The sequence below is a fragment of the Martes martes genome, assembly GCF_963455335.1.
Source record: "Martes martes genome assembly, chromosome: 6".
Classification (NCBI taxonomy): domain Eukaryota; kingdom Metazoa; phylum Chordata; class Mammalia; order Carnivora; family Mustelidae; genus Martes; species Martes martes.
The window spans coordinates 62,479,375-62,493,233 of record NC_137893.1 but is presented as its reverse complement, the minus strand read 5'-3'; the positions used below and the strand labels follow the sequence as shown (position 1 = coordinate 62,493,233).

Genomic DNA, 13,859 nt, shown 5'->3' with positions numbered 1-13,859 from the left:
CATTGTTCAGGATTTATTATGTTTTGATGAGTACTGCACATTAATAAGTCACAATCTGGGCCACTTTTTAAAAATCTGAAGAATTTGACAAAGAATTGTAACAGGAAACGATAGGCAAATTTAGAAAGTCTTAGCAAAAAACACACTAAAATGGCCACTAGGTGGGTAAAAAGTCAAAAGATTATCAGTTTAAAAAGCACATTTCTACTACTTTATAAATATTTTGCTTATGTCAATAATACAGAACTGAAATATTTCATAATTTGTAGCAGATACAGTGCTTCATGTCTTTTTTAAAATAAATTTTCTTAAAGTGATTAAAATCTAATGTGTTAAATTATTCAATCTTTTAAGTAAATATGAATGCCCTATTACCAACTTTCCTCCCCTCCACTTAAATAAGAGTTACCTAAGAAACAGCTTTTAATTGGTAATTAAGTCTATGTGTTTTCCAAAATATTACATAAGACATAGGTCCTATTTTACCAATGTGGGAGTATAAATTTGATCTCATATCTATTAAAATTAAATTTGAAAATTAAAATTATAATAATTTTGAGCACTTATCCATTCTTCCTTTAGGTTTTCTGCTTCCAAGGAACTTCTAAAAACCACAAAGAATATTTACAGTGAAAGAGACAGTCTCCTTTATTGCTAGCTGGTTATGACTTGCCAGTTTCAGTCCTGGAGAAACACAATTGTTGCCAGTGAACTGTTTCCTTTCCTAACATGTTACTCTCACCAAAAATCCAAATTCTTGGACACGAGTTAGAGAAGAGGCACTGGAAATCTGAGGGAAGTTTTTCTCATATTTTGGTTTTACTAAGAATGTAGAAGAATTTTAGCTGTAAATGTTTCCATTTTTTTCTTCCAGAAATCATACAGAGCAATGAGGAAGGTGAGAAAACATTTCACATTTGACCATAATGAAATTAAACTATAACAGAGAATATAGCTACAGAGCCAGCAGACATTAAAAAGATAATAAGAGAACACCACAAAAAAAAATCCATGTGCATAAATTTGATAACGTACATGAAATGGACCAAATTTTAAAAATCCAAGAACTATCCAAACTCACCTGAGAAGAAATAGGTAACTTGAACAGTCCTATAACTATGAAAGATATTAAATTTGCTGGATGAAACCTGAAAAAGGAATGTCTAGTTTCATGTTGTTTCACTGGCAAATTACATTGAAATTTACAGAAATAACACCAATTCTGCATAATCTCAGAAAATCAAAGAGGAGAAAATGCCTCCCAATGCAATTTATGAGATCAATGTTATTCTGATGCTAACACCAGACAAAGATGGTACCCAAAAAAGAAAAACAAGAGGAATTGATGTAAAAATAATCTACACAATATTAGCAAACTGAATTCATTAATATGTAAAAAGAATAATACAGTACAACCAAGTGAGGTTTATCCCAGGAAGGCAAGACTGGCTCAATATTTGGAAACCAATCAATGCTATCTGCCATATAAATAGTCTAAAGAGTTGATACAGAAAAAAGCATGTGACAAAATTCAACACCTATTTATGATAAAAACCTATACATGAATTTTGTAGAATTCTTCATAATGATGAAATACTGGAAACAAAATATCTTTCAGTGGATAAATGGATGAATACAATCTGGTATATTAGATAATGGAATACAATTAAACAGTAAAAAAGGACCAACTATGAATACATACAATAATTTAGATCTAAGGCATTATTCTGAGTGAAAGAATCCAGTCTCAAAAGCTTGTATACAGGATTCCAATGATATGACATTTTCTAAATGACAAAACTGTAATGGCAGAGAACAGATCAGTGGTTGCCAGGGGTTAAGGGTAGGGAAGGTATGATTGTAAATAGATAGCACAGGGAGATTTTAGGGATGATGGAATTGTTCTGTATATAGATTATGGTGGTGTTTATACAAATATGTGTTAACTCTTATAGAATATGGAATTTTATATATTGGAATTTTATATAATCCCACAAGTTCAATATTACTGTATAATGATTCTTTTAAAAATAATTTAAGGGACACCTGGGTGGATCAGTGGGTTAAAGCCTCTGCTTTCGGCTCAGGTCGTGATCCCAGAGTCCTGGGATCGAGCCCTGCATCGGGCTTTCTGCTCAGCAAGGAGCCTGCTTCCTCCTCTCTCTCTCTCTGTCTGCCTCTCTGCCTACTTGTGATCTCTGTCAAATAAATAAATAAAATCTTTTTTTTTAAATTTTATTTATTTATTTATTTGACAGACAGAGATCACAAGTAGGTAGAGATGCAGGCAGAGAGAGAAGGGGAAGCAGGCTTCCCACTGAGCAGAGAGCCCGATGTGGGGCTCGATCCCAGGACCCTGGGATCATGACCTGAGCCGAAGGCAGAGGCTTTAACCCACTGAGCCACCCAGGTGCCCCTAAATAAATAAAATCTTAAAAAAAATAAAATAAAAATAATTTAAAAACACATTACAGCCACATGTTCATCAAGAAACAAATCCTACAGACACTGTATTATATGGAAATATGGCCAAAAGTAATTGAAATCAGCAAATCTTTATGGAAATCTTTGATATAGTATTGTGTTATAGAGAAGAATGGACAGTGTGAAGAGGGGCAGTGAGGAAGATACTGGAAATTACCGACAATATTCACTTTCAAAAGAAAAGGGCACTCCTCTGAGTGAGCAGGACTGAGAACAAATAGGAATAATTACTGAAGGAGATAGAGAATATGTCATGGCACATGCAGAGATGGAGGACAAATGTGGGAGACCTCAGAAAGTGCCACTTTCTGAAAGGGAGCACATGGGTTTATTTCCCTGGCTCAAAGTAGCCAGTGAAGAGATCATCATTCCCATCCACACTTCACTGGCCAACACCAATCATTTGGCCTCAACTTTCAGGGGAAGTACAAATCTACCATGGAGACAAATGCCCACCACAATCCACCTTTCTGGTAATTAAATTGAGGCTACTTTGCTTCCTGCATGCAAATATATTCAGCTCTTCTCTGGTGGTAATATCCTTAAAGTCCCACTCAGTCACAGTATGAAATTCAAATTCCAGTGTCTCTGGTGTGGGGTTGTTTCTTCATTAAGGAATGGTTCATAGGGGTCTCTACATCAAATCCAAGTGTGGCTCCTCTTGATCAGGAAACCTAAAAGAACTAGATGATAATATTATCTCTCCCCTACTCCAAATTACAGTAATGGACAAATGGGGAGGGGCAGAGGAAAAGGGAGAGAGAGAATCTTAACCAGGCTCCATGCCCAGAACAGAGCCTGACTCGGGGCTTGATCTTACAACCCTGAGATCATCACCTGAACGGAAATCAAGAGTTGACTGCTTAACTGACTCAGCCACCCAGGAACTCCTTAATAACACATTCTTAACTCACTGATGTAAAAATTGATCAAGAAAGAAAAAAATTTGATCAAGATTTCTGGAGGTCAATATGGCAAAATGTAATAAAAGCTTTAAAAATATTCATTCCCAGGATTTAGTTATTTTGCTTCTAATAATTTATCTTGAATAAATAATCAGAGGATGCTGAAATATTTCTAGTCATAAGAATGTTCATTACAGGCTTATTTATAATAACAAAAATTGGAAGCAACTGAAATACCCACAGGATAAAAATAGAATTATTACACATTTATGAACAGGAATGTTTTGTAGCTCTTAAGCACCATTTAATGACATGGGGTCATGCTCATGATGTAAGATTAAGGGGTAAGGTGAGTTAAAAACTATTGTTTTTCACCTTGAGATCATGCTAAATGAAGTCAGAAAAAGACAAATACTCTATGATCTCACTTATATGTAGAATAAAAAAAAAAACCCATAAAAAACAAGCTCAAAGATATAGAGAACAGATTAGTGGTTGCCAGAGGCAGAGTTTGGGGTGGGGAGTGACATGTGTGAAGGGGATCAAATGTACAAATTTCTAGTCTAAAACAAATAAGTCATGGGGATATAATGTGCAGCATGGTGACTTTTATTAACAATATTATATTGCATAATAGAAAGTTGCTAAGAGAGTAAATTGTAAAAGTTCTCAACAGAAGAATAGAAATTGTAACTGTATGGTAACAGATGTTAACTAGACTTATTGGTGTCATCATTTCTTAATATGTGCAAGTATTAAATCATTATGTTGTATACCTGAAACTAATATAAAATGTCAATTATTCATCAGCTAAAAAATTGTTCTTGTAGAATGAAATGTACCTTTGTATATATACACAAATGTTTATGTACATACACACAGAAAAAAAATGTGAGGAAGCATGCTACACGGGTGGGATTATGGATAATTTTAATTTTCCTACACATACTTCTGTAGCTTTCATTTTTTTCCAAGAAAAGCCTGTTACTTTCATGAAAACTTTACTAAATATAAAATGTAAATTGTAACACCAGTGGAAGAAAGCATATGTAGGGTTAGAATGGGAAGGAATTTTATGACAATTAAGAAAATACTCTACTTCATATATACTTCATTTGATCCTCCAATATCCTAGAGAAGAAATCTGGGCAGGTGTTTTTATTTCTTCTTAACAGATGCCTAAAGTCATCTTCAGATAGTTGAATTATCTAAAGCGCTGCATTGAACGGGTAGCAGCGCCAGAGATAGGACTTCTAGTCTAGAAGTTTTCACACCATTTTATGCCATTCTCTTCTATAGCAGACACTACTAGTGGTCTACATAGAATTTATAAAAATCTGTATTCTGGCCTCCCTTACCCCTTGGCTTATTAAATGAAACATAATCACATCAGCCCACTCAGGAGCATGTACTGTGGGCGGGGAATTTTCCAAGCATATTATCTCATTTATTCCTTACACCAACGTCTATGTAAGAGCTATTATTGTTTTCATTTTCAGAGGGCATATTTATGGCAGAGATTAATCAACTTGCCCAAGTTAACTGACTTCCCAAGACCTTGCATCTATGAAAGGTGGAGATAGGATTCTCACCCAGGAGTTTGCTTTCAGAGCCTGTATCTCTTCTCTCCATTTGTGTAGGCAGGAGTCACTGGGTGGCACTGCCTGTAGAGCTCTTCTGCCCTTTTCTGCTTTTACCTTCTTCCTGCCTGAAATGGGTATATTGCCAGGGGCTATGGCAGCCATATTCCACCTCTGAGGCAAATGTGGAGATGGAAGCCATGTGTTTGGGATAGTGGAACAGAGAGGAAAAGGAACAGGGTCTCTGTTGTTATCATAGATTGCCTACTAGCTCTGGGAGACTTACTTCCAGTTTTCTACGTTCTTTAAGATACTGTTATTTGGGCTTTCTACTGTATCCAGTGGATTGTATTCTAACGGACACACAGCCTTTCAGAGTGGGAGCCTCACAGAGCTCCGTGATTGGACCTCTTTTCTGTCTATACTGACTCCATGTAAATGCTTCCATCCCATCACCCTTTTGAACTCGAGATTTGTATAACCAACTGTCTACTGACATCTCCACCTGGGCATATTTGATGGACATAAACAATTTAACATGTCCAAAATGTATCCCTTAATAGTCCCTTCCAAGGAAGTTCCTCCTCCAGTCCTCTACATTATGGAAAATGGAAACTCCATTCTTCTAGTGACTCAGGCCAAACAACTCCCCTCTTTCTTTCCTTTCTCACATCTGATCCAGCACCTAGTCCTCTCAGTTCTTTTTTCAGAATTCAACCACTTCTCATCATCTTCATTGCTATCACCCTGCCATAATCATCATTATTTATCCTCTGAATTATTAAGATAGTGTCTTACTTGTTACCTGCTTCAGCCCTTGCCCCCTTCCATCTACTTTCAATCCAGCCGTCAGTGTGATTTTGTTAAAATGCAGATTATGTTGCGTTACTGTTATGCTGAAAATCCTCCAGTGGTTTCCCATCCCCTCAAAGTAAAAGCCAAAGGCCATACATTGGCCTAGAAACCCTGTAAAGCCTGGTCCCCTGTGACCTCCTGACCTCACTCACCTCTCTCTCATTTATTCCACTGCAGCCGTGCTCCCTACCTTGTTTTTCTACCAACACTCCAATACCTTGCATTGAGCTTCTGCATTTGCTGTTTACTCTGTCTTAAAACCCGTTTTCACAGATGTCTATAAGGAGAGATCCTTCCCTTTCTCCATTTCTTCATACAAAAGTTACCTTACTAGCCAATGCTTCCTTGTCATCTCTTTAAAATATCAATATTCCCCAACCCCAGGGTTGTCTCTTCATTGTTCCTTTTTGCTTCACTCTTTAGAACTCCTCTAACACACTGTATATCGTACTTACTTCGCTTGTTCTTTATCTTCTCTTCTAATCTGTGTGTTGCGTGGAGCAGGAATTTTTGTCAGTTTTTCCCCCATGCTGAATCCTGCATAAACATTTGCTCACTGAACAGTGAGTGTCCCAGGAGAGAGAATCTTGGGGTAATCACTTTTTGGATGTCCGTTTCCCTAAATCCCTTTATGCCCTCTGGACCTTTCCTCATTTTCACGTAGTAAGCCAGGATTTCTGTGAGAGGTCAGGAGTAATGTCAGTTGTCTTTTCAGTAAGAAGCTTCATTTTGGGTAAGTGACTATGTTTTTTCTTCACTTAAAGACATAGGAAGTAATTTTCTCAGTGTTGATGTTTGGGTCAGCACAAGATGAAGTAGAGACTTGGATTGACTAGTGTATGGTTAGGACCTCTTTTTTTGTAAGGAACTTCTAGAGATTGATTATAGTGACCCAAGAAAAAACATTTCTTTACTGTTAAACTTACTTATATAACAATGGGGACATACGTGGACTTGAGTTGGGGATGAATGGGAAAGTCACCAAGAATCATGAGATGAGGCACATAGTTTGTGTCTCATTGTCTTCCCTCTGCACATCTGTTCCACTTTCCTCTCTAGGCTTACTTACTAACTTCCGTTGCTTACTCATAATTTCTGTTTCCTCTTCAGTTTGCAAAGGCTTTATAGTCTACTACGGAACTGCCTTTCACATCTGCTCCCATCCTTCACTTCTGACTGATTCAGCCTCTATTTCTCAAAATTGGTCCACTCTAGTTTCCAGTAGGGGATACTCCATGGATTGCCTTTGTCAGGGCCCACCCCATGTCCAGTCTGGTGCCTGCAGGGTTATACACCAAAATATATCCTCAGGGGCTTTGAGCAGAGAAGGTGAATAGGAGTCCCCCACCCCCGCCACCCCATCCTGTTTATTGTCATCTCCATACAGATGGGTACTGTTCAGGTCATTGTGTACTTAACTCTCACAACTCTACTTTTTACTTTAAAAAGCACTCTGGGAGCACCTGGGTAGCTCAGTTGGTTAATTGTCTGCCTTTGGCTTGGGTCTTGGGATTGAGTCCTGCATGGGGCTCCTTGCTCAGCAGGGTGTCTGCTTCTCCCTCTGTGATCTCTCTCTCTCTCTCTCTCTGTCAAATAAATAAAACCTTTGAAAAACAGAAACAGAGAAAAGCACTCTGGGACATGGACATTAATTTATGATTTCTATCTTTGTTTACCATATCCTAGCACCAAATGTTAAACATGCAGCCTGAGCTTAAATTTGGTTTGGGAAACCCCAGGCCAGAGTTTGTCCAACTTCCTCTCAAGCTCAAGGGACAGAGAATCTTTGTTTGACTAGTGTGCTTAATATATATTTATTTTTGTCTCTGTTTGACTAGTGTACTTAGTGTCTATTTATTTTTGTACTGTGACTAGTTTAGGACCACAGTTTATGAAATGCCTTGCTCCTTATGTTATTGTTTCTGGAAAAGAAAGTTCTATTAAATTGTTTTAATTTGAATATAGAATGATTTTTTAATGATTAAGGCCTATTTTGAAAAAAAAAAAGAATCCTGAGTTGAATTCAAAGGTATGTCAATACTTCCCAGAGTCAAGAATATTAGACTGTTGTTCTCGATCAGATAGCATAGAGAAAATTCTGGTATATTCATATTCTTATCTCACAGATGAACCAGTGCTGGAGTTTTGTCTTCTGCTGCCATAAAGAAACAGATATGGTTGAAGGGGAGGGGGGTGGGAGGTTGGGGGAACCAGGTGGTGGGTATTAGGGAGGGCACATATTGCATGGAGCACTGGGTGTGGTGCAAAAACAATGAATACTGTTACACTGAAAAGAAATTAAAAAAAAAAAAAAGAAACAGATATGGAATAATATGTGGGTAAGAGCAGAGCCCCACAAATTAGTCACATGTTGTTTTGCTTGGGATCATCATCTGTGACTAGAAGATAAAACAAGTTCCTTTTGATACTATGTTTGATCCCTAATGTTCTGAAAAATGCTAATCTGTGTTTTTCACAGTGCAAACTAAAATATATATCCTTTAAAGAAACAACAGGCTGAACCCAACTGTAGAAATCATATTTACTTTGTAAATCAAATTTGATGCTAGCCTCTGCTTCTGTGGTCAGAGACCGAAACAATTTACTAACTGCAAGAGTCACTTCCTCATTCTTCAAGGGGTGTTAATTTTTATGCCCACTTATAACCACCATTTCCCTCAAATGCAAACACACAGAGTCAAATAATCCAACATTTAATTGTCAAATATTTTACATTGTAGTAAAACGATGGTTTATTTAAAAATCCTGGATCTAAGCTGAATGATTCCCCAAGTCAGTAGTACCTCCTATTTATGAGGAAAAGAAAATGAAATGTTCTTAGGATAATCAAGAACTAGGAGAGATTTACTCCAGGCAAGACCAATGTGGTGGCATCAGAACAGCCCCCCCCCCCATACTTCTCAGTCCAAGTCTTTCAGGTGGGGAATATTTCCTTCTCCCACCAGAGCCTTGGGTTCCTGTCTAACCTTCACACCTGCTTCAACCACAGAACTGTGGACATTACTCACCGCTGCTTTCTCCCCTGCCTCCTCCGTGGAACGGCCACCTTTACCACTGCTCATCTATGAGAAAGTCCCCAGTGCTTGTCTGCCTGCTTGGCTTTATCTTCCCTAGGCTGCAGGCTGCATGAGGTCAGTAGAGGTGTTTACTTTATTCACTTTTGTATACCCAGCCCTAGTACAATAAATACTTGTTGACTAATGAGAGAACAACTCAGCCTCTGATAGCACCAAGCAACCATGGACTTACTATCTCTCTTTTGAAAAACTCACTTTACTAAAAATTATGACCAAAAACACATACATAAATTTCTATTTCAGTCAAGTAACAATGAGAGACTCAGAGCAATCTGTCCGTCATATCGATTGCTCTCTGCCTTATTGTGGGCTTTATTGGACTGATCTGGTGGTTTAAACAGGTGTTCATTTCTGTACCATGTTTCTGCACTCCTCCCTCACTCTTTAAGCTGAGCCTTACTGGTCTTTCAGTTCCTCAAATGTGCCAGGATCTTTCTTGCCTCTGGCCCTTCCGCCAGCTTTTTTTCTCTGCTAGGAATATTCTCCCTCTTGCCCTCTTTGACCTTGCTAACTCATACAGCTCTTCCAGAGCCCAGCATAAATGTCATTTTCTCTGAGTTGTTTTGCCTGATCCCCTGACATATATTGCCTTCCCTATGTTCTTCCTCTTCACATCTTGTTTTTGAATTCTGCATAGCACTTCTCATTTTGACATATTTATATTTATATATAGAGATATTTATCTGACCTAAATATTTATTTATACATTTATCTGACATTTTTGTTCTGTCTATTTAATATCTATCTCCATTTGGTAGGAAGTTCCATAAGAATAAGTTTGCAAATGCAATGCCTAATACACAGCAAGTACTTAATAAATATTTGTTGGAAGAATGAACACACTACTGGATGAATAGAATGTCCCCTTCCTCCCTCAGAGTTCCATGTATGTTAAAAGGGTTGAACTTCCCTTGGAGAGAGGGAAACCATTTTTTTTTTTTTCTGACGACAGTATATATGCAATATAAATTAAGCAATGAATAAAAGCAAAATTTAGAGTAGCAATAGCATAAGACATGGGACATTTCATTTCAGGTTACTTCATTTACTATTAATCACCACTTAGATGTGTTTCCTCATCTGCTTTTAGGGAAAAGCTTCAGCCTTTTCTTTATGGTTTATAAACCTACATACTACTCTCCAGTTTCACAATGCTTTTGACTTTAGTACCAGAAAGTTCGTATACGTGATTTTTTTTCAACCTTAATTTAACTGTATGTAAATTAAGAAGGTAACATATATTTAAAATATGTTATTTTACCCTTACTCCCAAATAAAACTTGGAAATTTCATACTATTTGGATATTTCCCAGATATTAGACAAAGCAATTAATATGAAGAATGAAAGAATGATCGGAATTTTAATAGAAATAAATTTACTGCCACAGAAATCTAACGTTATATCATTAATGCAATAGAGTATGTAAATATAATTTAACCTAAATTTGGCAATATATACTTTTAGTTTCCTAGTACATAAGACCAAAAGGAAATCTAGTGGATTCTAGAGGTCTCTTTAGATATTATGGAAGAAATATTTGTATACTGTAAGAAAACAAACAAGCAAACAGTATTCTTGACATCGTAAAGCAGGCAGAAATTATGTTCCAGGGGGAATTCCTGACATGGATCCATACAGAGGAGCAATGATAACACAGTGGACATTACCTTTAAATATTATTTTATAGAAGACACAAAAAGTTCTATGAATGACCATTTTTATATATTGGCCATTGACAGATACTGAAAGGATAGTGTTAAACTTTTGCAAAGACTTTTCAGGGAGGAGTTAAGATACTATGTGGATGTTGCTTTCTAAGAGATGAACTAATCTGAGAGAAAAGCAAAGTTTATTAAGAAAAGAGATTAAGTATAAATCAATATATACTTTTTCAAATATTACTTATGATAATGGACCCTAAAATGAACAGAAAAAAATCATTCTTTTCTATGTCTCCTACTCAAGTTTCCTCCCCGAATTTCTGGGTTCAGTAGGGCATTATTCTAAATCTGATTTTGGTTAGAATTACATTTTAAGAATGATTTGCCAAACATACCATTATCTGCAGGATCAACTGACTTGATATGCAGATTTTTCTTCCTATTGTCCATGTGATCATCTTCCTATTCAGAAGGCTGGATAGACGCTATTTAACTAAGATCTAAATAATATCCTTTACACACACACCTGCATACATACATACACAAAAACTGAAAGGGTTAAAATGTACTCAATTTTGAAAACATTAAAATTAAAACTCTGTCTTTCAGAATATTACTCTTATCTCTTCTCATTCTGCCAACAGGTTAAGAATTTAAAGGATGGTTTCTTCGATACCAAGATCATACAAGTGGGAAGAACACCATTTAAAGTGATTAACAAATACCAATATGATTCTGACTTTAATTTGAATACTTCATGAGAGTGAAGGAAAAATAAGATAGTATTTTGTGGTCAGATGGTCATCTTTTTTTCCCCCTTACAACAGAGTGAGAAACCCAGACCTGGCATCTGAAATCTGTCCTATCCTTTCAAAAGAAGAAAATGCTCTAAAGAATTTGTAACTTAGAGTGACAGCAGAATTATCTTTTGTATATAAGATTGATTTCACAAAGTCCATTCTGAGGAAACTATACTTGAGATACTAATGAGAGTAAAGAATTGGCCAGGATTGAGACATGTCACTCAAGACAGTTTCTTTCTTTCTTTTTCTTTTTTAAGGATTGATTGATTGATTGATTTTAAAGAGAGAGCAAGACAAGCACGGAGTGGGAGGGGCAGAGGGAGAGCAAGAGAGAATCTCAAGCAGACTCTGCACTGAATGTGGAAACCAGTGTAGAGCTTGATCTCACAACCCTGAGATCAGGATTTGGACTGAAACCAAGAATCAGATGCTTACGGACACCTGGGTGGCTCAGTCATTAAGGGTCTGCCTTTGGCTCAGGTCATGATCTCAGGGTTTTGGGATCGACTGTGGTGTTGAGCCCCATGCCGGCCTCCCTGCTCTGCTGGAAGCCTTCTTCTCCCTCCCCCACTCCCCCAACTTGTGTTCCCTCCCTTGCTGTCAAATAAATAAATAAAATCTTAAAAAAAAAAAAAAAGAGTCAGATGCTTAACTGACTGTGCCACCCAGACACCCTACTCTCCAGACAGTTTCTAAAAGATTCTTTAAGCAGAAGGGTGTCTTTGAGTCTCCATTCCTCTTGAGATAACTGAGTAACTATCATCATCCAGCTATAAATGTTTGTTCAAATGAACTGTTAAATGGGAAAAATGTCTTGGAATTATAGAATGAGAAGAGATGATTATGACCTATAAAGCTGTGTAAAATAACAGTAAAATAGTTGGTCAAAGCTGGAATTTGTGTTTTTATGATGCTCTCGTGAAAGCCATAATATGGAAGCTATGTTCCTAATCTACCCTTATTATTGATCCTATTGGCTCTATGCAAGATCCTTCATTATAGTTCTTTTTAAAAAAAGTATTTGAATTTAATAATTGCAACTTTGCTATAAAACTGATAGTTGTATACACAATTTATAAACTATGTACATAGCTATTTATGCTTGTGTTTGTTTTCTCTCAGGTTAATGAAAGTTCCCTTCCAAAACTTGTTTATAACAATAATCTTATCGGGGCGCCTGGGTGGCTCAGTGGGTTAAAGCCTCTGCCTTCAGCTCAGGTCATGATCTCAGGGTCCTGGGATCGAGCCCCGCATCAGGCTGTCTGCTCAGTGGGGAACCTGCTTCCTCCTCTCTCTCTGCCTGCCTCTCTGCCTACCTGTGATCTCTTTCTCTGTCAAATAAATAAATAAAATATTAAAAAAAAAACTTTAAAAAAAAACAATAATCTTACAAGATATAAAATGTGTACGTTTTTTGTTGAGCCGTGGAGAAGTTCAAATGCCAGTTAGGATCTTTTTTTTCATTGCAAATATTTGAAGGTTGAACTGACTTAACATTTAATGTTTCTTTTGATGAAATGGAGCTAATTTTAGGTAGTGCTTAATTCTGTGCTCAAACAGTACCACTAGGGTCCATTTCTAGCATCTACTCTGTGGCCCTCAATGGACTAAGATCCATATTATTCTACTCTTAAGTTCTGCAGAGAGAGAATCACTTCCTGTAGTTTCCTCATAGTTCTGGAGATGTACACACACTCTTTCTGGGTCTCACTTTGGGTTACTGGGCCTGTCCCATGCTTCAGTCAATCACTAGGGTTGGGCGGGGAGTACATGGCAAAATGAGCAACTTGGCTTAGGCCCCACATCTGAAGTAGAGTGACTATTCCCACACACATGCTGTAGGGATGAGTTTGTTCCCTCAAAGGAAAATTGGAGTACTCTTACCTACCACCATTAGGGAGATGGGATGCTCTGGGCAAAAAGAACAAATATTCACTCTAAGATGGAATGTGGGTATTCCAAGCGCAAGGCTGGCCAGTATATGAAGGCAATGACCTTATAGGCCTCTTCATGAACCCCTTCCTCTGATCTAGGTCTTCAGGAATAAAGGACATTCATATTAGTTGAGATTTTAAATATTGGTGTATCATGTTCAAGAAATAATGATTCAAAGAACTTTTCTTAATAGCCCAAATATTCTTGTGGAACATAGTTATCCTAGAACAGGTAACCAAGGGGTGCCTGGGTGGCTCAGTGGGTTAAAGCCTCTGCCTTCGGCTCTGGTCATGATCCCAGGGTCCTGGGATCGAGCCCCGCATTGGGCTCTCTGCTCAGCAGGGAGCCTGCTTCCTCCTCTCTCTGTCAAATAAATAAATAAAATCTTTAAAAAGAAAGTGTACAGATTGCATGGAGTACTGGGTGTGGTGAAAAAACAATGAATACTGTTACGCTGAAAATAAATAAAAAATTAAAAAAAAAAGTGTAACCAAGTGTTTATATGGTAAGGACTTCCATATATGTATAAAGTTTCCT

At 37.3% G+C, this 13,859-nt stretch overlaps 1 long non-coding RNA gene across 1 annotated transcript in view; it reads left to right on the top strand.

The window, feature by feature from the left end:
• The window catches only part of LOC308344887, a 39,388-nt gene extending 26,665 nt beyond the window's left edge, over nt 1-12,723 (top strand). Inside the window, exon 3 of the long non-coding RNA XR_013967018.1 lies at nt 11,229-12,723. This is a non-coding gene — a long non-coding RNA (uncharacterized lncRNA). The remainder of the gene's footprint in view (nt 1-11,228) is intronic.
• Nucleotides 12,724-13,859: the final 1,136 nt, after the last annotated feature.